The sequence below is a fragment of the Scomber japonicus genome, chromosome 17 (assembly GCF_027409825.1).
Source record: "Scomber japonicus isolate fScoJap1 chromosome 17, fScoJap1.pri, whole genome shotgun sequence".
In the NCBI taxonomy this organism is placed as follows: Eukaryota; Metazoa; Chordata; class Actinopteri; order Scombriformes; family Scombridae; genus Scomber; species Scomber japonicus.
In genome coordinates, this window is record NC_070594.1 from 6,508,181 (window position 1) to 6,533,932 (window position 25,752).

A 25,752-nucleotide genomic window follows, 5' to 3' on the forward strand; every position below is an offset into this window, starting at 1 on the left:
GTGGCTCTGTTTATTTCGATTGTTTTAGATTGTCTCCTTTGTGGACTGTTTAGATTGTTTTTAGTTTGTTTGCATTGGCAACTGGTCACTTACTTACTGTTGTGTCTTTCTCTCTCTGAATAGTGACCTATATTCTTTACTGACTGTCCTTTTACTGCATCATTTATGACAGTTGCAAATTTAATTGTACTTTCAGGCTCCACCTACAAAAACTTGTTATCTTACAAGTGAGAAAAATAGACTGAAGCCACAAAGAGGAGGAGACACTTCACTCATGACAGGAAGTATTTCTCAGAATGAAGCACTAATAAGGACATTTAGAGAGCCGAGAGTGTGCGAAGAAGACAGAGAGAAAGACAGAGAAGTAACAATGGTTGAACTCAGATGGATTAAAATGTCTTTATTTCTGATTCTGGGGCTTCAGTTTACAGGTAGGATACAAAAATCTGCATTAGTACCAATGGTATTTTATTAAGTAACTTTCACTTTAGTGGGATAGTCACATATTATGTTTGTTTGTAACATTCATACTACAGTCATATTCTTATTTCAGGTAATTAATCACATTTCTCTCTAAAATTATCAACAGCAGTAACTGGACAAACTTCCCTCTACATCACTGTCAGAGATGAACGTAAAGTCACTTTGTCTTGTAAAAATGTGATAGCTGACCAGGATAAATGTGACAGTACTACCTGGCTCTTCAGTGGTTTAGAAAACACAGAGGCAATAAAGCTGATTGAACTTGGGCAGATTGGTGTTACAGACTGAGTGTTACAGCGGACTGTTCTCTGGTTATAAAGAATGTCACAGTTGAGGATGTTGGTCATTACACCTGCAGACAGTACGACAGATCAGGACAACAACAAGGTCAAGACTCTGAGGTTGAGCTGTCTGTTGTTAGTAGTGAGTATTTACATCATTTTTTCAAACTGTCTTGTTAGAACAATATACTGAAACATTACAATAATTATGATAACAGTGATGAAGTTAATTTTACTCTTGTTGTCTTTCTCTCACAATATCTCCATCTTCACCAGTGACTGAACATAAGGACGCTGATAAGGTGAAGTTAAACTGCTCTGTGTCGACATATGGAAAGTGTAGACAATCCTTGGATTGGGTGTATGAGAGTAATAACCTGAATGGGAACGCTAAGAACATGAAGATGTCATGGTCCTCTTGCTTTGCTGGTTTGAATTTTACAACTTCTCATCTTGCTGAAACATCAAGCTATTCTGAGTTTTTCAAATGTAAAGTGAGAGATATCAGTGGAAAAGGATATCTGTTTACCTTCAGCCCTTCGTCTTCAGGTGAGTCATATTTATTTTCTATTTTTTGTGTAGATGATAATTATGGGGTATTGTCTAACTGTTGTTGGGCTTTTTGGGATTTCATTAGTCCAAGAGTATGGAGCCAGAACAGCAATAGTTAAATTTTGCATCGAAACAAAACCTGAACTGAAAGAAGAAGCAGTGTAGTTGAAACATGTAAACACACAAAAATAGTTTTATTGGCACTGAAACTAAAACATGGGCATTGCAATTATCATAATCTTATTTAATTTTGATATTTTTGCCTTACGATGTTTTTTAATTTCAATCTAAATCATGCATTGTCACCTGCGGAGAAAATTATCTGATGAACTGATCTGTGATGATTTAATGCTGGCTCTAATGTCTCTGCAGCATTTTGATATGTGATATCATCCCTATTAGAAGATAAATGTTGGTCTCACAGATGAGATCTAACAATTATGGCTGCCACAATGGTTTGGTGAAAACCAATAATTGGAAAGCAAAAACTTACAGGGTAACAAAAAATCTGCTATTGAAAAAAGAAGATCTGAAGATTGAAATTTAAAAAATCACAATGCAAAGAATATCAAAAATAAAATAAGATTATAATTTAATGGACATGTTTTATTTTTTCAGTGCTAATACAACTTTTTCCAGTACAAGTGTATTAAAGCTTTTTTGAGTTCAGGATTTATTTTTAATGTGAATTTTTATTTCTGTCTTCATACAGGTTAGGATGAAAACAGCTGGAAATCCAAAACATCAACATCAACAGGAATAAATGAAAACTATAAATAGAGCCAGTTTATATCTCTGTTTGTCTCTTGTTCTTTTTCATTTGTCCAGAAGAGGACACTGAAACAACCGTAACAACAAAATCAACACCAACAACAAAGGAAAAGATGAACCAAAATATAACCACAAACCCACCTTCAACAAAACCAAGAGGTAGTGATTTAAAATGTTGTATCTCTCTTTCCTCCTTTGAAATATAAAGTATGAATGTTAGACTGACTCTTGGCTGTGGGTGGAGATAATCTCTTATCAGTTCATCTCACTCAGTGTGTTCACACATGTCTGAGTCTCAAACCTTGTTGTTGTTCACTGTTCTCTCTCTTTCTGTCTCTCAGCCTTTGATGTTAAGAGTATCAAAATATAGACAAGATATATTTCTAAATGTAATTTGGAGAATTGTTGTTTTTTTTTGCTTCCTCTCTGTAACAACATGCACTCAGCACCAAAGTTCACAGTTCAGTTTAAATATTAAACTATATTGTACTAATATTGCACTGAACATTTTTCAGGTTGTAAAAATCACACGTGCTGTATAAACTGTATTTCTCTCATATTTTAACTACAGGAGTTTGAACAGTGACAAATGTTTTTAATGTTTTAATTCTCTTTCCAGGCTGGTTGAGGTTCCTCATTGTGTCTCTGGCTTTAACTGCACTCATAATAATCGTTGTGTCAGTCAAGATCTGGACGAGAACTAAAGGTGAGAAAATTCACACAACATTTAGGAACACGTTTTGATGAATCTGGACTTTTACTGATGAAATTAAACTTGACTCTTTTTTTGTGTTTTCAGGGAACAAAACACAGATCAGTGACAATGCTGTGAGTTTTAAAACTGAATATTCAAATGCTTACTGGATGTTTGTGGTAGTTCACTATTTACTGTATTACCTACTCTGAATCAAAGGTCATTTATTTGTTCCATTATATCTCAGAAGCTCAGGTGTGTTGTGTTGTTCCTCACAGGTGCATGATGATGAAGATGGAGATGAAGCTATGGTGATATATGAAAACGTTGGAGAACCAGAATCAGACTCCACTGATCAACAACTTTCACTACATCAACTCAACAGAGTAATTAACATTTCATAAGATTTTATTTGGTTTAGACAACGTAGCTCTTATAGATAATATAAACTAAATACCTGTATAGGATTAACAGGCTATTTTATTTTAATTTTAAAGAGGGCACTAATAAGTATAGTGGCTCCTCCCTACAACACATAGAGCCCAAACATTCCCTGGTAACAATCACCTTCCCAGGTATTCAACTTTTACCAGAAACGTGTAAATATGTAATGTTCAGGGCGCAAATACATAACACAATATGAAACAAACAAATGACCGATAATACATTAAAAACAGGGCAGTTAGTAATGGCAAGTGGAATCATTAACTCCGCCACACAAAACAACGTTACAAAAAGAGACATTGTACATGTTGGAAAACCATTTTACATATCATAAAACACAATTATATTAGTAAAACACTTTTACCAGTCCTAAAACAAACATAGATTTTAGGAAACAATTTTACAAATGACAGTCCTCCAGAAAGGGAAAATACCAAATACCAGACATGACCTGGAAGTGATAAAGTGAGCAGCTACAGTCTGTACCCGTACACTAGTATGTTTACTCAGCTGTTTAATAAACTATAGACATATATATGTCTATGAAATAAACTAGCTACTATCATGCTATGTACAACACTGAACCGAGTTTTCTTCTTCTCTCGACACTTTCACAACTCGTTTCTTACTGACTCTATAGCACCACCTAGTGGCGGAATTTATACAACACTTAACTCATAAATAAGACAACTGCAATGCAAATCCATTAAATGAACTAAATTACACACAAAAAAGACAAACGTAGATACTTGATGAGTGACATTTAGCAAGTCACATGATTCAAAAAACACAAGTAATTTATATATTATTTATCTTTGTCCCAGCTCTTCCTCTCCCTTTCTCCTTGTTAAGTGTAGTATAAATTTCGCCACGAGGTGATGCTGTAGAGTCAGTAGGAAACGAGCTGTGAAAGTGTCGAGAGAAGAAGAAAACTCGTTCAGCGTTGTACACAACATGACAGTAGCAGCTAGTCTATTTCATAGACGTATTAGTATATGTACGTCTTATGTCTATAGTTTATTTAACAGCTAAGTAAACATACTGGTGGACTTTTACAGACTGTCACCGCTCACTACTTCCATGTCACGTCCGGTATTTGGTAAGTCCCCTTACAGTTTTGTGTCATTTGTAAATGTGTCTCTTTTCTAAAATGTAAATTTGTTTCGGGACTGGTTAAAGTGTTTTGCTAATGTAATTTTGTTTTAAAATGTGTGATTTTAAAATGTATCAAACTTTGTAAAAGGGTTTCATATTTTGTAATGTTGTTTTGTACATCTCGGCCACTGTAGGATTAGGAAACACCAAACATATACCAACACATTAGCATCTACCATATTTTGAACTGAAGGTAATCATTTATTTTAAGTGAACGTTACTTATTATTTCACACGTTTTGCAGGATATTTCCGTTCAAAAACAGCATATCTTCTCTCCTAAACATGCACGATCATGTTGCTGTGAAAATAAGAGGTTGTCTGCTTCAGGCTCCCTCTCAAAGCTGTTCCAAACATCTCTTGCCCTCACCGGGGGCCTTCCCAATTCAGATAGTGCCATCTAGTGGCGTTAACAAGTATAATGACCTTATCCTACCTGGCTGCACACACATAAATATAAATCCCTTTTATAAGATATGAGAATATGTTCGGTCAGCTGGTAACTACAAATCTGAGCAAACACAAAACCGATGTGGTGTTGCTCACGGGTCCATTCTGGAGCCTCTTCTGATCAATCTCTACATGTTTCCATTAGTTCAAAACATGCAAACGATTTAACATTTGACCAAGAATACTTTACAATATGAATACAAACTTTATAATATTGAATAAATGTGGTGAAGCAAAATTTTGTGAGCTTCATGTAATTTATTGGATGGAATAAAATATAACAACATGGCTGATTTTTACCTTTTCTGGGTTTAATGGTCCAAATATTTTTTTATCACTTTTGGTCACACATAAAGTCACATTTTGTTGATGAAAAATGAAACATCAACTCTGTGTCTAATAAATCCAGTTTGTGTGTTCTTCATGTTGTTACAATATATTTGTGCCTTGTAGTTATTGTCTTGTTCATTAAAGGGGTCAAAAGGTCGAAGAGATGGGATAAGGGTGTGAGGGTCGAGGAATCGTAGGGTTGAGAGGGAGAAGTGAGGGTTGATGGGATGAGGGGTAAGGGAGGGGGAGGAGGAAAAGAGAGGTGTAGGGTGTAGTGTGGATGAAAGTTGAAGCCGGGTGCCGGGTTGATGAGGAGGCGCAGGATGCTGTACTCGTCTTCTAGTTGGGTGTGTGGAAGGAACTGGGGCAGGATGAGACTCGGTGGAGACTCGATGTCTGGTCCATGTTGCAGACCCCTAGTTCCTGGAATAGAACAAGAGAAGAGAGAGAACGTTAGAAAGAGAGTGAGGGGGAGGGTGGGGGGTGTTTGAAATGAGACACCCCTGCACAAGTACTGCTTGTGCGGAAATTAAGGTACGAGACGTGGTCTCCGTTCCTGAACTTTGTTATGAAACTTCATTTGTAGTCTGATTCAGTTTGTCATTGGTTGTTTGAGCTATAAAGAGAGGCAGATGACAGCTAACAGTGAGCTGTCAGCACTGTTTATCGTTGTCTGAAGAATATTAGTGATTATTCAGTTTTATTACTTCACTCATTGATTTCATATGTTTCTGTAGTTTTAAACCTTGTTAACTTCAACATTTCATGGAAAACAGTTACACTGCAGATAGTTGCTGTGATACGTGTTTAAAAACGTATTAAACTGAATTACATATCTCCCAGCTGCATATGAGTGTAAAGAGTATAACAGCACAATCATAAATATGTACTGCAAAAGGCACAAGAACAGCCACTAGATGGCAGATCAAGCTGGATTTTTGTGTAGTTATAACATTGGGTTTGTTGTGCATTAGAGCAGTGCAATCTGTGTAGCTAAACACAGTTTGCTCATTATCTTGGAGTGATGGAGTCATTTTCAATCCAGTTGGAACAAGTGTCTCGTATGTCTTATACCTTGATAAAGTATGACCTGCCCTGTGAGTCTCAGTTTTGGGCTGGTTCTTCAAACTCAAATAATGTTAGTCTCTAATAGACCGGTGGATATAACCAATATTAACAAATACTGGGGAGAAAAATGACAGAAAATTTGATTTTTAGAGGGAAATAATTTGCCTTAAAATACAAATACTGCTCTTGTGCACAATATGAGGGAAAGCATTACATGAAGACGTTGCGGTTATAAACATACATACTTCGATGTAATGGGTGTGGAATAGGACCCTATTGCAGCAAAATGAGTGTCACATTGTGGATCTACTTTCTCGACTAAAAAGGTTAGAAATGTCGATAAAGTGGTATATTTATAGAGTTAGAGCTAAAACGAAATCAGCTTCAGCCTGATGATTTCAGCTCGGGTAAGAACGAAATACATTGTGGGTTATCATGTAGTTTACTACAGTGTAAACAGTCTGCTTACTATCTGGTCGTTTAGTGTGTAGGATGGAAGTATGTAGTATAGAAGTATGCAGTATGTAGTACGCGGTTTCGAACACAGCGAAACACTATTGTTAAAAAAGTGATATACTTTGAAATACAGCAGTGGAGAGGAATGTGTTGTGGTCTTGGTGGGGGGTGGGCACATTCACACAAAACTTCTACCATATCTAACACTTAGCTGCTTATGATGTAAGATATTGTGTAGATTAATTAAATTATATAAGATACTGCAGATGTGAACACCAACTTGCTCATAAAATGCAAAAATGTTCAAAGAGAAGAGAACAAAAGCTGACGTGTGAGAAAAATAGACTGAAGCCACAAAGGGGAGGAGATGCTTCACTCATGACAGGAAGTAGATCTAGTCTATTTCTCAGAATGAAGCACTAAGAAGGATATTTTGAGAGCTAAGAGTGTGAGAACAAGACAGAAAGACAGAGAAGCATGATGGTTGAACTCAGATGGATCCAAATGTTTTTATTTCTGATTTTGGGGCTTCAGTTTACAGGTAAGATACAAAAGTAACTTTAATTTAAGACTGACATATGGTTTTTGTTTTTAACATCCAGACTACAGTCATATTCTTAGGTCAGTTTATTTGTCACATTTCTCTCTCAAATTGTCAACAGCAGTAACTGGACAATATTCCCCCTACATCACTGTCAGAGATGGAGATGAAGCCACTTTGTCCTGTGAAAATGTGATGACTGATCAGGATAAATGTGACAGAACTACCTGGATCTTCAGTGGTTCAGGAACAAAAACAATAGTGCTGATTACACTTGGGCAGATTGATGAAAAAGCCAAAGCTAAATCAGACAGACTGAGTCTTACAGCGAACTGTTCTCTGGTTATAAAGAAGGTCACAGTTGAGGATGCTGGTTTTCACTTCTGCAGACAGTACAACAGATCAGGACAAGAACAAGGTCCCGGCTCTGTGGTTTATCTGTCTGTTGTTAGCAGTGAGTATTTACATCATAATGTTTTCAGATCAAACTGTCTTGTTAGAACAATATACTGAAACATTACAATAATTATGATTACAGTGATGAAGTTAATTTTACTCTTGTTGTCTTTCTCTCACAATATCTCCATCTTCACCAGTGACTGAACATAAGGACAATGATAAGGTGAAGTTAAACTGCTCTGTGTCGACATATGTGTGCAGACACACAGTGCAGTGGGTGTATGAGGGTAATGATCAGGATGTCAAAACTCAGCACATGAATGAGTCACAGTCTTCTTGTTCTGCTGCTGTGGAGTTTACAACTTCCCATCTTGCCGAGATGTCACGATATTCTGAGTTATTAAAGTGTAGAGTGACAAACGAAAGAACTGGAAAAGTGCATCTGTTTACTTTCAGCCTTTCATCTTCAGGTGAGAAATCTGCTTTATTTAGTGTCTCATTTTTTGTGTCTAGATGAGAATTATCGAGTATTTTCTCACCATTCACCATTTGTTGGTTGTTTTAGATTTAATTTGTCCAGCTGAAGATGTAACAATGGAAACAAAACCCAAAACATTAACACCAAATAAAAAAGTGAATAGAGCCAAATGTAATAGCATCTGCATGAAAATAAAACATGAAAACTAGTTATTTGTCTTTTAGTTCATCTCTCTGTTTGTCTCTTGTTTCTACATATTTCCAGGCAAGGACACTATAAGAGCTGCAACTACATCAACACCAAAAACAAAATCAAGAACAGCAACAATGGGGAAAAAGCGCAGAGTCAAAGATGAGCCAAACACCTCCTTCAACCACTGACACATGAACAAAACAACAAGGTAGAGACTTAATTTGTACTTCTCTCTTTTGATCAGATTTTTTAACAGACTGATCTGTGCAAATGTTTTATATGTTATATATTTTCAGATTTTCCAGATTGGGCAAAGTACGTCATTGTTGCTGTGGGTTTAGCATCACTCTTAATAATTGTTGTGATGCTCATCAGATGGAAGAAAACTAAACGTGAGTACACTGACAGATGAAACTTCTATCAGCAAGATGTTTTGATAAACCCATATTTTTATTTACTGTGGAAGCTGAAGTTGACTCTTTTGTCTTTTTAGAGAACAAAACACTGATGGATGAAAACACTGAGTTCAAAAGCCAATTAATCAAATGTTTAAATGTATCACTTTCAGAGAAAGCCAGTGCTTTTGGTACACTGTTTTAAAGATGATATATCATGGACATTTTCAGGTTTATATTTTTATTCTGGGGCTCTACTGGACTATTATTTATCCTATACTGCCTCTTTATGCAGCCTCTGTCTGAAACAGTTTTAGCTCCTGTCTCTTTAAGCCCCCCTAAGGAGCCCACTCTGTACATGTTCGATCTGATCTGAAATATCCAAAAGATGACAGAATGGATGGCTGTTTATGTGAATGTGTGAATATACTCAAATTTTGTTTGTTAGTTCTTCGAAATATGATATGATGCATTCTGAGTCTAATTTCCTTGTTTGGAATAGAATTAAATAAGATTAAAGAGTGAGTCATTACAAAACCATTACCAATTACTGAGCAGCCATGATGTTGTCTTCACTGTGTAGGCTGATCCTGAAGATGGTGTTTCCTATGCCTCCATCATCTTCACCAAGAATACCAATAGAAACACCCGGGTAAGTTGAGTGTTTGGTTGTTTCTGAAGGAAAATGTTTTCAGGAAGGAGAAAAAAAAAGATTGATTTTATCCTAAATGTTCTTAAAATAACATTTCAGTTCTTAAAGAGAAGCAAATTTATGATTTTCAGCTCCTGTCGATGTAGACTTATGCTTTTTCATGTCATTATGTTTTATTTATGTGATTTTGTTCTCCAGGTTCGGGGTGGTGATGATGATGAAGGTGATAAAGTGACCTACAGCACTGTGAAAGCTCCCTCCTCTTCTGCCGGAGCCTCCACTGATCCCAGCAACCTCTACGCTACTGTCACCAAACCCAAAAGATAAGTGACCTCAGTGTTCATATCATTACATTACATTTATAACTGATTAGTTAAAGCTTTAACAGAGCAATTAGCGTTTACTTCATAATACAGACTTTATTCCTCTGGGTAATTTGTTTCTGCTGTCCAAACCTTATACAGAAATGTATATTTTATCCCAATTATGTTATGTATAGTGTGCATTACAGACTGTGCCCAACAAATCTTAGTCTTTTTCAGTGTTATGATAATTCTCTTTTTTATGTTTTTTTTTTTTTTAGTTTTTTCCATTCTATTGCTTTTTTCTGTAAACAAGTTGGATGCATGATAAGAGCTGGATACTGGACCAAAAAGTGGCGTTCATTCAGTCCAAAATGAGTTGCTGGGCTGGCTCTGGCCCTGCCTGCAAGTTCCTCCTTGGCCCAAAGACTTTACATTGTGATGGCATCACAGATTTTAGATCATTTTTCTTGGCTTGAGGAAAGTTTTATAAATATAAAACCTCCATGGATGAAAAATTCATATTAGAAAGAGTCAGCAGTTTTGCGGACATCTCTTTTTATAATGGCGGTCTATGGGGAAAATTATTTTTGGGTTGCAACTCCACGAGTGACCACTATGAAAAATGGGTGGCAAGACCGAATGGCGGTAGCCTATCAGCTCTTAGAATACATCTATGAGTGTTTAAAGCTGTAAAAAGCTTTTAGTCCTGAAAGTCATGTGGTAGGGCTGGACAATATGATCAAAATCTCATATCCCTATAACTACCTGGTTCTACTAGTGTTGAGTGAAAATCTTTATTTTCACTGCTATTTCATTTCTTCTTATCATTGTTTTCTCTTTAAGCATGTATCAGATATTGTTCAGATTATTATAATTTAGATCTCTGTTCAGTTTGCCTTGTTATGGTAAAAACTTTGTGATACTCCTTTGCCTTGGCCTCTAAGGTTTATGTCTTGCTTTGGGCTGCTGTGTTTCGCTTAAGGTTCAAGTAGGCAGAAACTGTATTTTAGTGTAGCTGGACAGTCCATCCAGAATGCATTTAAGGTCAGCCATCTCCAATCCTTGTCTCTCACTTCATGGCTGGCTCTCTCCTTTGCGCCTCACATTTTATTCTGTTTGTTTGTTTTTAGTTTACATTCGCCCATCCACTCACCAACATCATTGATCGACTGATTTACCATTTCATAAATTTGATTGATACATTTTGTTGCAATTTCTTAAAAATAAATATATTTGACAGATTTCTCAGTACAACCGTGTGTATTTCCCTTCATTTGTCATGGCACTAAGAGTCACATCATAACTGTCAAAAGGCAAACCGAGCAGAGGTGAAATGTGATCATGTGACATCCTTTAGTTTGGCCTGTCTGTGACTGTGAGCTTCGTGTGTCAGAGCTCTGCTGCTGTTGTACCCACATTCTCACTAAAACACTTCCCCTCAGCTCTAAGAATAATTCACCTCAAAGATATAAAGAGAAACTAACAGGTTTCAGATCACTAACACACCATCTCATCTGTTCTTTCCCAGCTGCTGTAGTGTTTTAACGCTATTTTAAAAATACGCATCGTATTCGTCTGAAACTAACGTTGCACCACAAGTATCAGGGGTTAAACTTTAACTCTTCACCTGAATATTTATGCGTTCATAGTGTCACCATCATCACCATGAAATCTGTCAAAACAGAATGGTAATTCTGTTTGAACAAGAGCCACATCATAACTGTCAAAAGACAAACTGAGCAGAGGTGAGATGTGATCATGTGACATCCTTTACTTGGACTGAATAAATACTGTTACTCTTGAGAGTCATATATTAAAGATCTGAATGCACATATCACACTCTCTTTTAGCTTCTGTTTGTTATGTGTGTAAGGCCACTGAGCATGTGCAGGAACTTGGGTCCGTTTACTGTGCATTGCTAGAATATCACAACCTCATGATATATAACTTTAGTATAAAGTAAATAAGTTGTGATATGTATGTAAACATGCCCAGTGGTGTCTGTCTCACACACTGCCTTACTCTCCGGAGACTGGAGACAAAATCAAAATAACCATTAAGTAGGTTATAAATGATGACTGACTCACACATAAGCACAAACCAGCAAGCACATTAGTTATCACTAGAAACATATTGTTGGGGTCTCAATGGTAATTCTCAGAGATGAAAGTATTCTCTTTGTTTGATGCCTTGGTAAAGTTTGGCTTGTCTGTGATGTGAGCTTTGTGCGGTGTTGGTACTTCACACTCAGCTCTCAGAGTAACTGACCTCAAGGATATAATCTGAAACTAACAGGTTTTAAACACTATCACATCACCTCATGTGCTCTTTCGCAGCTACTGCGGTACCAGCACGTTGCAGCATGAGTAACATGTACAAATATAAAACCTCCATGGATTAAAAATGCATAATCAATCAGCAGTGTTTCCCACACATAGACTCATTCGTGGCGGTGCGCCACAGATTCAACACCGGCCGCTACATATTGCGTTTCGTTATTAATTATTTTTTTAACGCTATTTAAAAAATACGCATCGTATTCGTTAAGCTGCATTTCCTTTCCCTGCTCTCCCTGCGTCTCTCTGTCACTCACGCGTCTCTCTCACATAGCCTACACACACACACACACACACACACACACACACACAGCCCCTCCCCTCCGTGCACACCGCATGTGTCTCCATCAGCGAGATCATCCCTAGAAGCGTGGAAGCTGTGCCTTAGTGCAGAGAAGACGGCTGGTGAAATTCAAGAAAGCTTGGTATCACGTGCACCTTTATAAAATCACACATTAAAAAGTCCTATAAAATATTTTATATTTGAATACAATATTGTCCCGTCCCGACCCGACCCTTACACCTTCTTTATAAAGTTAATTAGTCGCAAGTTTGCGGTAAAATGTAGTTGGGTTGTCGGGTTGTCGAGGTCAAAACACTAGCAGCTGTGAATCAAATAAAGTTGTTAGAAGTACTGTTATGTAGTTTTTTTACCCTTACACTGAATGTTTGCTGCTTCAACCCAGATGAGTGTTGAAAAATATTTTCCGCGATTGAAAAAGAGACGTGTTGAGGATGAGGACCAGCCTGAACCGGAGGTATCAGTCTGAAACAGAGCTGAACAGTCCGACCAGTGTAATTAGCTATTTTATTAATTTGTTAACAATATTTTCAGGCTTCAACCAGTGCTGCTCAAGCAGAAAGACAGGGTCAGGGAGAGAAAGAGATAGATTCGTTAGGCATTGAAGAAAGAGTAGGAGAGGAGGACAGCATCCAACATGCTGCTGTGACAGAGCCAGCAGAGCGCCCCCCCCCCTCCACCCCCCGGTCGGCCAGCACCCAAACCATCAACCCCCCAAACCCCCCCCCCCCCCCTGCAATACTGCGAGTGACCACATTCACGTACAAGCACAAACCAGCAATAATGAGTTATCCCAGAAACATGCTGCTGGGGTCTCAGTGGTGATTTTCAGAGATGAAAGTACTCTTTTTGTCTGGTGCCTTGATAAACTTTGGCCTGTAACTGTGAGCATCGTGTGGTTTTGGTATTTGTCTCACATCAGAGGTCTGCTGCTGTTGTTCATACATTCTCACAAACACACTTCACCCTCAGCTCTCAGAATAACTGACCAAGATATGATCAGAAACTAACAGGTTTCAGACACACTACCTCAACTGTGTTCGTTCCCAGCATCTGCAGTATCACCACGTTGCACCACAAGTATCAAGAGTCAAAGTTTGACTCTTACCTGAATGTTTATGTGTTCATGGTGTCAAACATCAGCATGAAATCTGTCACAACAGAATCTTAATTCTGTTCCAACACTTACTTTAAACAACTTTTTCTCTCATTATTGGTGTTATGTGATATGTTCTTTACCAATGTTGGGTGTAAGAAGCTCTCTGATTGACTATCACCTAACATTCAGTAGTATGACATGCATGTGAGTCTCAGTTTTGGGCTGGTTCTTGCAGCAAAGTTAGAAAACTGAATGCAACATCTCATAATGGGACCTCCCACAAATTCAAACAATGTTGGTCTCCAGTAGACATGTGGACATAACCAATATTAACTAATACTAGGGAGAAAATGACAGAAAGTGTTATTTTTAGGGGGAAATTATTTGTTTTGATGCAAATATTGCTCATGTACACACTGTGTGAGAAAACAATATTTTTTACTTTTGAAATAATTTGAAATAAAATGATATACTTTGAAACACAGCACTGGAAAGGAAATGTGTTGTGGTCTTGGTGGTGGGTGAGTGGACACATTCACACTAAACTTCTACAATATCTAATCCTATATGTATTAACTCATAGCTTTTTATAATGTAAGATATTTTATAGATTTATAAGATTACATAAGATACTGCAGATGTGAGCGCCAGTTTGCTCATAAAATCCAAAGACGTACAAAGAGAAGAGAACAAAAGCTGTTATGCTCCACCTACAAAACTTGAAAAAAATAGACTGAAGCCACAAAGAGGAGGGGACACTTAACTCATGATGAGAAGTAGATAGTCTATTTCTACATTGTGAGAGCTGAGAGCGTGAGAAGAAGACAGAAAGACTGAGAAGTGCAATGATTGAACTAATTTTTCTGATTCTGGGGCTTCAATTTACAGGTAAGATACAAAAATCTGCATTATTACCAATGGTACTTTATTTAATAACCATCATTTACTGAGACATATGCTGTTTGTAATATCCAGACTACAGTCATATTCTTAGGTCAGTTTATTTGTCACATTTCTCTCTCAAATTCTCAACAGCAGTAACTGGACAATATCTCCTCTATACCACTGTCAGAGATGGAGATGAAGCCACTTTGTCCTGTAAAAATGTGATGACTGATCAGGATAAATGTGACAATGCTACCTGGTTCTTTAGTAGTTTAGGCAGCAAAGCAACAGTAGAGCTGATTAGACTTCAGAAGATTGGGGGAAATGCCAAAGCTAAATCAGACAGACTGAGTGTTACAGCGGACTGTTCTCTGGTTATAAAGAAGGTCACAGTTGAAGATGCTGGTCGTTATGGCTGCCAACAGTACGACAGAACAGGACAAGAACAAGGTCGAGACTCTGTGGTTGAGCTGTCTGTTGTTAGCAGTGAGTATTTACATCATCATGTTTTCAGATCAAACTGTCTTGTTAGAACAATATACTGAAACATTACAATAATTATGATTACAGTGATAAAGTTAATTTTACTCTTGTTGTCTTTCTCTCACAATATCTCCATCTTCACCAGTGACTGAACATAAGGAAACTGATAAGGTGAAGTTAAGCTGCTCTGTGTCGACATATGATGGGTGCAGACACACAGTGCAGTGGGTGTATGAGGGTAATGATCAGGATGTGAACACTCAGCACATGAATGAGTCACGGTCTTCTTGTTCTGCTACTGTGGAGTTTACAACTTCCCATCTTGCCGAGATGTCACGATATTCTGAGTTATTAAAGTGTAGAGTGAAAAATGAAAGAACTGGAAAAGTGCATCTGTTTACTTTCAGCCTTTCATCTTCAGGTGAGAAATCTGCTTTATTTAGTGTCTCATTTTTTGTGTCTAGATGAGAATTATGGGGTATTTTCTCACCACATTTTGTTCGTCCAGGTGAGGAGAACAGCTCCAATGTCAAAATCCACAAAAACATCAAAATTAACAACTACAGCAACACCAAAAACAAAATCAACAATGGGAAAAAGCACAGCTGCAATGGTGAACCAAACACCTCCTTCAACCATTGACACTCCAACAAAACAACAAGGTAGAGGCTTAACAACTTGCATCTCTCTCCTTTGATCAGGACTCTGAACAGAACTGAACTCTGCAGTCAAAATTTTTCTTTAATATTTTCAGATTTTCCAGTTTGGGCAAAGTTCATTGTTGGGGCTGTGGGTTTAGCATTACTCCTAGTAATTGTTTTGGTGCTCATCAGATGGAAGAAAACTAAACGTGAGTACACTGACAGATGAAACTTTTATTAACAAGACATTTGCATTTTCACTGTGGAAACTAAAGTCTTTTGTCTTTTCAGGGAACAAAACACAGATGGATGAAAACACTGTGAGTTAAAAAGTTGATTCATCAAATGTTTAAAGAGTTATTACTTTTCATAGTTTCATACTTCTCTGTCTGAAACTGTTTTAGCTTCTGTCTCTTTAAGGCCCGCCTTCTGACATACACACTCTGTTCTGATTGGTCAGGATCAGGAAGCTGCCTTTACATAAACAAACATCTGTACAAAAGGAACAGATTCACAGCCAACATTATAACAGTATATACTTGATTTTGTATGTATTTGTTCTCCAAAATATGATTGATTTATGCATTTGAGTCTAATTTCCTTGTTTGAGAGAGAATAAATCACATTAAAAGAGTGAGTAATCAGAATCCAGATGTTACTGAGCATCCATCATGTTGTCTTCACTGTGTAGGTTGATCCTGAAGAAGGTGTTTCCTACGCCTCCATCAGCTTCACTAAGAAGACCAACAGTAAAGCCCGGGTAAGCTGAGTGTTTGGCTGTTACTTAATAAAGTTTCAGGTTTTTTCAGGAAGGAGAGAAAATAATGTTTATTTTTTATCAGATCGCCGAGCTACTGGTGATGTTGAGTTTTGCTTTTTCTTGTCATAATGTGTAATTTAACATATGTGTGATGTTGTTTCCCAGGTTCGTGGTAGTGATGATGATGATGATGAAGTGACCTACAGCACTGTGAAAGCTTCCTCTTCTTCTGCTGGAGCCTCCACTGATCTCAGCGACATCTACGCTACTGTCAACAAACCCAAAAAATAAGTGACAACAGTGTTCATATCATTACATTTCATTCATAACAGGTTAGTTAGAGCTTCATGATGAAAAAAAACTGTTGCCAGAATCCCAGCCAATTACATTTTACTTTAAAATAGAAAACTGTATTCCTGTGGTTAATTTGTCTCTGCAGTTTAAACTTTTTAGAGGAATGTATATTTATCCTAATTATTAGTTATTTGTAGTGTGACAGTTTAATCTTTTTCAGTTTTATAATGATTCACTGTTTTATATGTTAAGTTTTTTCCTATTTTATGACTTCTTTTCTGATCAGTAAACACTTCGATATATTATAAGAGCTGAAAGTGGCGCCCATTCAGTCCAATATGAATTGCTCGGCTGGCTCTAGCCCCACCTACAAATTCCTGTTCGGCCTGTAGACTTTACATTCTGATGACATCACAGGTTTTTACATAATTTTTCTTGGCTTGAGGAAAGTTTTACAAATATAAAACCACCATGGATCAACAATTCATAATAGAAAAAGTCATAAATGACCTTGTTTGCATCTTGACGTGTCCTGTCAACAGTTTTATGGATGTCTCTTTTCCAATGATATTGTATGATGGTAGCCCAAAATGCTTTTTGGGCCGTGAAGGGATTTTTCACTGCAATACCACGAGTGACCACTATGAAAAATAGGCTGCAAGGCTGAGTGGCAGAGCCCTATTCAGCTCTTATGGTACATCCAGTCTGGATAAACATCAATTATTTCCAGGATGTATTGCTGTGAAAAGCTTTTTATCCAGAAAGGGATATACTAAATTGAGATATCCTTTATGAGCTCAATCATAGTAGTGCCGGTGTTGAGTGGCAGTCTTGAACTTAACCCTTTTTTCTATTTAAGTATATATCAGATATTGTTCAGATTATTATGATTTAGATCTCTGTTCAGTTTGCCTTATTATAAAACAAGTGTTTTGACACTCCTCCGGGTTTGTCATGGCCCCTCAGGTTTATGTCTAGCTTTGGGCAGCTGTGTTTTGTTTCCCTTCAGGGTCAAGTAGGCAGACACTGTATTTTAGTGCAGCTGGGTGATCCACTTAGTATCAGCCACTCCTTGTCTCTCACTTCATGGCTAGTTCTCTCCTTTGCACCTCACATTTTCTTTGTTTGTTTTTGTTGCACATTTTTTAGTTTACAAAATAAAAAATACACACTCATCCACTCACCAAAACAACTGATCTACTGATTTACCATTTCATATATTTGATCAATATATATTGTTGCCATGTCTTAAAAATAAATATATTTGACTGATTTCTCAGTACAACCTTGTATATTTCCCTTCATTTGCCATGGCCTAAGAGCCACATCATAACTGTCAAAAGGCAAACCGAGCAGAGGTGAGATGTGATCATGTGACATCCTTTAGTTTGGCCTGTCTGTGACTGTGAGCTTCGTGTGTCAGAGCTCTGCTGCTGTTGTACCCACATTCTCACTAAAACACTTCCCCTCAGCTCTAAGAATAATTCACCTCAAAGATATAATGAGAGACTAACAGGTTTCAGATCACTAACACACCATCTCATCTGTTCTTTCCCAGCTGCTGCAGTATCACCACGTTGCACCACAAGTATCAAGAGTTAAAGTTTAACTCTTCACCTGAATGTTTATGCGTTCATAGTGTCACCATCATCATCACCATGAAATCTGTCAAAACAGAATGGCAATTCTGTTTGAACATATACTTTAAACTAATTTTTTCTTATTGGACATTGGTGTTATGAGGACGCTATGAAAACCAACAATGCACCAAGAACAACATAAAATTGCAGGGCCTGAATTTCAGTGCAGGATTGTGGGTATTGTGCATATTTTAATCAATTCCCGCAAATCTAAGCTTTACAACGAAGGAAACACACATTTAAAGCAATGTATATTAATGTTCAGCTAACGTTTGCACCATTGCAGAATTCAGGAAGACTTCATGTTTCTGTGAAGTTGTGTGTCATGATGCAGATTTGGACCAATTGATGTTAAGCCTGAGAGAGAGCAAAAATCCTCACAGATAACAAATTAGGTATAGGCTGTCTCCCAAATGCATATGAGAGTAAACCAACTACAATATATAATAGCACAACAGCACCATGTAGAGTGCTGTACTGCAAAGGAACATCCACTAGATGGCAGGTCAAGCAATATTTATGAAGTTATAACAGTGGGTGTGTTGTGCTTTAGAGCAGTGCAATCTGTGTACCAAAATACAGCTTACTCATTATCTTGGAGTGATGGAGTCATTTTCAATCAAAGTGGAACTCGCATTTCATTGTCTTGTGTCTTAATAAAGTGTGGCCTGTCTGTTCCTGTGAGCCTCAGTTTTGGGCTAAACTCAAATAATGTCGGTCTCCAGTAAACAGGCAAATCCTTGAGAGAAAAATGAAAGCAAATGTTATTTGTAGATGGAAATCATTTGCCTTAAAATGCAAATATTGCTCCTGTGCACAATATGGGAGAAAACAATGTTTTTACTTTTTGAAAGCATTACATGAAGAAGTTGTGGTTAAAACATGAAATATAGCAGTCGAAAGCAAGTGTGTTGTGGACTTGGTGGTGGACACTTTCACACTAAATGCTTACAATATCTAATTCTATATGTAGTCTATTAACTTTTGGCTGCATATCATTTCAGATATTTTATAGATATATATATTATAAGATTATATAAGATTCTGCAGATGTCAGCACCAGCTTGCTCATAAAATGCATGTTCAAAGAGAAGAGAACAAAAGCTGATATGCTCCGCCTACAAAAACGTGTTAACTTACAAGTGAGAATAGACTGAAACCACAAAGAGGAGGAGACACTTTACTCATAATAGGAAGTAGATAGTCTAGTTCTCAGAATGAAGCACTGAGGACATTTTGAAAGCTGAGTGTGTGAGAAGAAGACAGAGAAGCATGATGGTTGAACTCAGATGGATTAAAATATCTTTATTTCTGATACTGGGGCTTCAGTTTAAAGGTAAGATTCAAAAATCTGCATTATTACCAATAGTACTTTATTAAATAACCTTCATTTTACTGAGACAGTAAGATATGCTCTTTGCTTGTAACATTCACACTACAGTCATATTCTTATTTCAGTTCATTTATCACATTTCTCTCTCAAATTCTCAACAGCAGTAACTGAACAAACTCACCTCTACATCACTGTCAGAGATGGAGATGAAGCCACTTTGTCCTGTAAAAATGTGATGACTGATCAGGATAAATGTGACAGTACTACCTGGCTCTTCAATGGTTTAAGAAACACAGAAACAGTAGAGCTGATTAAACTTGGGCAGATTGGTAAAAATGCCAAAGCTAAATCAGACAGACTGAGTGTTACAGCGGACTGTTCTCTGGTTATAAAAAAGGTCACAGTTGAGGATGTTGGTCAGTACACCTGCAGACAGTACGACAGATCAGGACGACAACAAGGTCGAGACTCTCAAGTTTATCTGTCTGTTGTTAGCAGTGAGTATTTACATCATAATGTTTTCAGCTCAAACTGTCTTGTTAGAACAATATACTGAAACATTACAATAATTATGATTACAGTGATGAAGTTAATTTTACTCTTGTTGTCTTTCTCTCACAATATCTCCATCTTCACCAGTGACTGAACATAAGGACACTGATAAGGTGAAGTTAATCTGCTCTGTGTCGATACATGGATGGTGCAGATACACAGTGAAGTGGGTGTATGAGGGTAATGATCAGGATGTGAACAATCAGCACATGAATGAGTCACAGTCTTCTTGTTTTGCTACTGTGGAGTTTACAACTCCTCATCTTGCTGAGACGTCAAAATATTCTGAGTTATTCAAGTGTAGAGTGACACATGAAAACACTGGAAAAGAGCAGCTGTTTACCTTCAGTCCTCCATCTTCAGGTGAGAAATCTGCCTTAATAGTTTTCTCATTTTTGTGTGTAAATGATAATTATGGGGTATTCTCTCATCATGGTTTGTAAGTTTTTTAGATTGATAGAAGAATATCAATACCAAATGCATGAAAATACAACATGAAAACTAGTTATTTTGTCTTTCAGTTAATCTCTCTGTCTGTCTCTTGTTCTGTTACATATTTTCAACAACAACAATGGGCAAAAGCACAGAGGCAGAGATGAACCAAACACTTCCTATAAACCCACAAGGTAGAGGCTTAATAACTTGAATCTCTTTCTGTCTTCTGATCAGGATTTTGAACAGAACTGAACTCTGCAGTCATAATGTTTTTAATATTTTCAGGTTTTCCAGATTGGGTAAAGGCCATTGTGGTTGTGGGTGTATTATCACTCATAATAATTATTGTGGTGCTCATCAAAACTATGTGAGTACACTGACAGATAAAACTTTCATAAACCAAATGTTTTGATAAACCGGTATTTTTATTTACTGTAGAAGTTGAAATCGACTCTTTTGTCTTTTTAGGGATCAAAACACAGAGGGATGAAAACATTGTAAGTTCAAAAGCTGATTAATCTTTTTTTTTTAAACAGTTGTAACTTTTCATGAAAAGCCAGTGTTTTAGATATTAAATATATTCTGCACATTTCCAGGTCTATATTTTATTATGGGATTTTACTGGAATATTGCTATCTTATTCTGGCCCTTCAGTTCATCCTCTGTCTTAGCTCCTGTCTCTTCTCAAGACCCGCCTCCTGAGATGCGACTCTTTTACGATTGGTCAGCTTGAGGGCGCTGCTGCTGGCTACATAAACAAGGTATAAGTTATTCTTTATTCCACATGTCAAATACTCAAAGACATCTATACATGTTCGCACTGAAATCTGGAGTATTTCTATATGCATTTCCGCCATGTTTTGCTACTATAATTGTGTTTAACAAACATCCAACACTATAACAATATATACTCAGTTTTATATGTGTTAATTCTCCAAAATATGATATGATGCATTTTGAGTCTAATTTCCTTGTTTGAGAGATAATAATATAACATTAAAAGAGTGAGTCATTTTAAAACCACATTACTGAGCCATCATTTTGTCTTCACTGTACTTCACTGTGTCCCAGGTTTGTGGTGATGGTGATGATGAAGGTGATGCAGTGATCTAACTGTTAAAGCTTCCTCCTCTTCTGCCAGAGCATCCACTGATCTCAGTAACCTCTACGCTACTGTCAACAAACCCAAAACACTCCTTGTCCCTCACTTCATGGCTGGCTCTCTACTTTGCACCTCACATTTTCCCCACAGTTTGTTTTTGTGGTTCATCTTTTTAGTTTACAACAAAGAAAACTACACATACACACTCATCCACTCACCAACACCACTGATCTACTGATTTACCATTTCATGCTATATAATATATTTTGTTGCCATGTCTCAAAAATAAATATATTTGACTGATTTATCTTTACAACCTTGTGTATTTCTCTTCATTTGTCATGGCCTAAGAGTCACATCATAACTGTCAAAAGACAAACCGAGCAACGGTGAGATGGGATCATGTGACATCCTTTCCTTGGACTGAATAAATAGTGTTACCCTTGAGAGTCATATATTAAAGAGCTGAATCTGTGAAAAATGTAAGAAATCCAAAGAGCTTGTAGATCTAGTAGAAATGAACAGTTTCAGTTGGTGCATTATTTTAGAGTTAAAGATTAAAGCATATTTTTCACACTCTCTTTTAGTTTCTGCTTGTCATGCGTGTAAGCCCACTGAGCACGTGCAGGCATGCAGCTCTGTTTACTGTGCATAGCAAGAATATCACAACCTCATGACATTTAAAAATGCTTATTTTGGGGGTTGAGCTTAGCTCAGAGTAGAGCACTCGCCCCATGTGTTGAGGCTATAGTCCTCGTTGCAGGTGACCCCGGTTCGATTCCTAAGCCGAGCAGTCTTATCCTGTGTGTCATTCCCCCTCTCTCTGCCTCCTGTTTCCTGTCTATCTCTACTGTCCTGTACATTAAAGGCAAAAAAGCCCAAAAAATATACTTAAAAAAAAAAAAAGGTTTATTATAACTTGAAGAAGTTGTGATATGCAGCACAATAAGCAAAGCTCTGTAAACAGAACCGTGTTCCTGCACATGCTCAGTGGCGTCTGTCTTACACACTGCCTTACTCTCTGGAGACTGGAGACTAAATCTAAATAACCATTAAGTAGATTATAAATGACGACTGATTCACGTACAAGCACAAACCAGCAAGCACATTAGTTCTCACTAGAAACATATTGTTGGGGTCTCAGTGGTGATTTTCAGAGATGAAAGTATTCTCTTGATAAAGTTTGGCCTGTCTGTAACTGAGCCTCGTGCGGTTTTGGTATTTGTCTCATATCAGAGCTCTGCTGCTGTTGTTCCCACATTCTCACTAAAACATTTCACCTTCAGCTCTCAGAGTAACTGACCTCAAAGATATAAAGAGAAACTAACATGTTTCAGACCACTAACACATCACCTCATCTGTGTTCTTTCACAGCTACTGTAGTATTAGCACGTTGCAGCATGAGTAAACATGTACAAATGGAAAACCTCCATGGATTAAAAAATCAAAAAATAGTCATCATTGACCTTGTTTGCAGCTTGAGGTATCCTGTCAGCAGTTTTATGGACATTTCTTTTATAATGATGGTCTATGTGGAAAATGATTTTTGGGTTGTGGGGGATTTTTTGCTCAAATACTGCGAGTGATCACTGGGGAAAACCTGCAAGGCTGAGTGGTGGCAGCCTGTCAGCTCTTATACATCCATGAGTAAACATCAACAATTTCCAGCAGGTATCATGTAAAAACCTTTTTTTACCAGAAAGGGATTTAGTAAGTTAAGATATCCTTAATGAACTCACTCCACACCCTTTATTGAGCTCAGTGTAGTTGCACAGGTGTTGATTGAAAGTCTTGAAAATTATCTTTTACTGCTATCTTATTTCTTACCATGTTCTTCTCTTTAAGCGGATATTGTTCTGAGTATCATAATTTAAGTCTGTACTCAGTTTGCCTTGTTATGGTAAAAATAAATAGTTATGAAGCTCTTCTGGTTTGCCATGGTCCTCTGTGGTTTATGTCTCTTCATGTTCAAGTAGGTAAAAACTGTTTTTTAGTGCAGCTGGACAGTTGAGCCATCTGCACTCCTTGTGTCTCATTTCATAGCTGACTGTTTCATTTGCACCTCACAGTTTCTTCATTTTTTAAGTTTACAACATACAAAATTAAAAATTCACTCATCCACTCACCAACACCACTGATCTATTAATTTACCATTTCATACATTTGATTAATATATTTTGTTGCCATTTCGAAAAATAAATACATTTGACTAATTTCTCAGTACAACCTTGTGTATTTCCCTTCATTTGTCATGGCCTAAGAGCCGAGTCATGACTGTCAAAAGGCAAACCGAGCAGAGGTGAGATGTGATCATGTGACATCCTTTACTTGGACTGAATAAATACTGTTACCATTGAGAGGCATATATTAAAGAACTGAATGAGTGGAGAATGTAAGAAATCCAAAGAGGTTATAGACGTTTTAGTTTGGTGCATTATTTTAGAGTTATAGATTAAAGCCCATGCACATATATCACACTCTCTTTTAGTTTCTGTTTGTCATGTGTGTAAGCCCACTCACCACGTGCAGACACACAGCTCCGTTTACTGTGCATAGCAAGAATATCACAATGACGTTTAAAAAGGTTTATTATAAAGTAAAGAAGTTGTGATATACAGCACAATAAGCAAATCTCTGTAAACAGAACCGTGTTCCTGCACATGCTCAGTGGCGTCTGTCTTACAAACTGTCTTACTCTCTGGAGACTGGAGGCAAAATCTAAATAACCACTAAGCAATTTATAAATGATGACTGATTCACATACAAGCACAAACCAGCAATCACACTAGTTATCACTAGAAACATATTGTTGGGGTATCAATGGTGATTCTCGGAGATGAAAGTATTCTCTTTGTTTGATGCCTTGATAAAGTTTGGCCTGTCTGTGACTGTGAGCCTCGTGTGGTTTTGGTATTTGTCGTCACATCAGAGCTCTGCTGCTGCTGTTCCCACATTCTCACTAAAACATTTCACCTTCAGCTCTCAGAATAACTGACCTCAAGGATATAAAGAGAAACTAGCAGGTTTTAGACCACTAGCACATCACCTCATGTGTTCTTTCACAGCTACTCATAATTGACCTTGTTTGCAGCTTGAGGTGTCCTGTCAGCAGTTTTATGGACATTTCTTTTACAATGATGGTCTATGGGGAAAATGATTTTTGGGTTTTGGGGGGATCTCAACATTTACAAACACCACTGATCTATTCACTTACCATGTGAGCGCCAGTTTTGCTCATAAAATGCAAAAATGTTCAAAGAGAAGAGAACAAAAGCTAATATGTGCTGCCTGCATAAACTTATTAACTTACAAGTGACAAAAATGACAGCCACAATGAGGAGACACATAAATAGGAAGTAGATAGTCCAATTCCCAGAATGACACACTAACAAGGACATTTCATTTCATTTAATTTAATTTCATTTCATTTCATCATCAGAAGAAGACAGAGAGAAAGACAGAGAAGCACGATGGTTGAACTCAGATGGATTAAAATGTTTTTATTTCTGATTCTGTGGCTTCAGTTTACAGGTAAGATACAAAAATCTGCATTATTACCAATAGAACTTTATTTAAACTCTTATTTTTGCTGAGACAGTAAAATAAGCTGTTTTGTAACATCCACACTACAGTCATATTCTTATTTCAGTTCATTTATCACATTTCTCTCTCAAATTCTCAACAGCAGTAACAGGACCAACTTTCCTCAACATCACTGTCAGAGATGGAGATGAAGCCACTTTGTCCTGTGAAAATGTGATGACTGATCAGAATAAATGTGACAGAACTACCTGGATCTTCAGTCCTCCAACAAACACAGTATTAGTACAGCTGATTAAACTTGGGCAGATTGGTGAAAAAGCCAAAGCTAAATCAGAGAGACTGAGTGTTACAGCGAACTGTTCTCTGGTTATAAAGAAGGTCACAGTTGAGGATGCTGGTCAGTACACCTGCAGACAGTTCGACAGATCAGGACAACAACAAGGTCTAGGCTCTCTGGTTGATCTGTCTGTTGTTAGCAGTGAGTATTTACATCATAATGTTTTCAGATCAAACTGTCTTGTTAGAACAATATACTGAAACATTACAATAATTATGATTACAGTGATGAAGTTAATTTTACTCTTGTTGTCTTTCTCTCACAATATCTCCATCTTCACCAGTGACTGAACATAAGGACGCTGATAAGGTGAAGTTAAGCTGCTCTGTGTCGATATATGATGGGTGCAGACACACAGTGCAGTGG

At 37.3% G+C, this 25,752-nt stretch overlaps 1 long non-coding RNA gene across 1 annotated transcript; it reads left to right on the forward strand.

Annotated features, from left to right (window-relative positions):
* Window positions 1-769: 769 nt before the first annotated feature.
* LOC128377273 (uncharacterized) lies at window positions 770-25,752 on the forward strand. Its single transcript, XR_008323304.1, has 3 exons — window positions 770-870; window positions 25,498-25,527; window positions 25,670-25,752. It is a non-coding gene; the product is annotated as an uncharacterized LOC128377273 (long non-coding RNA).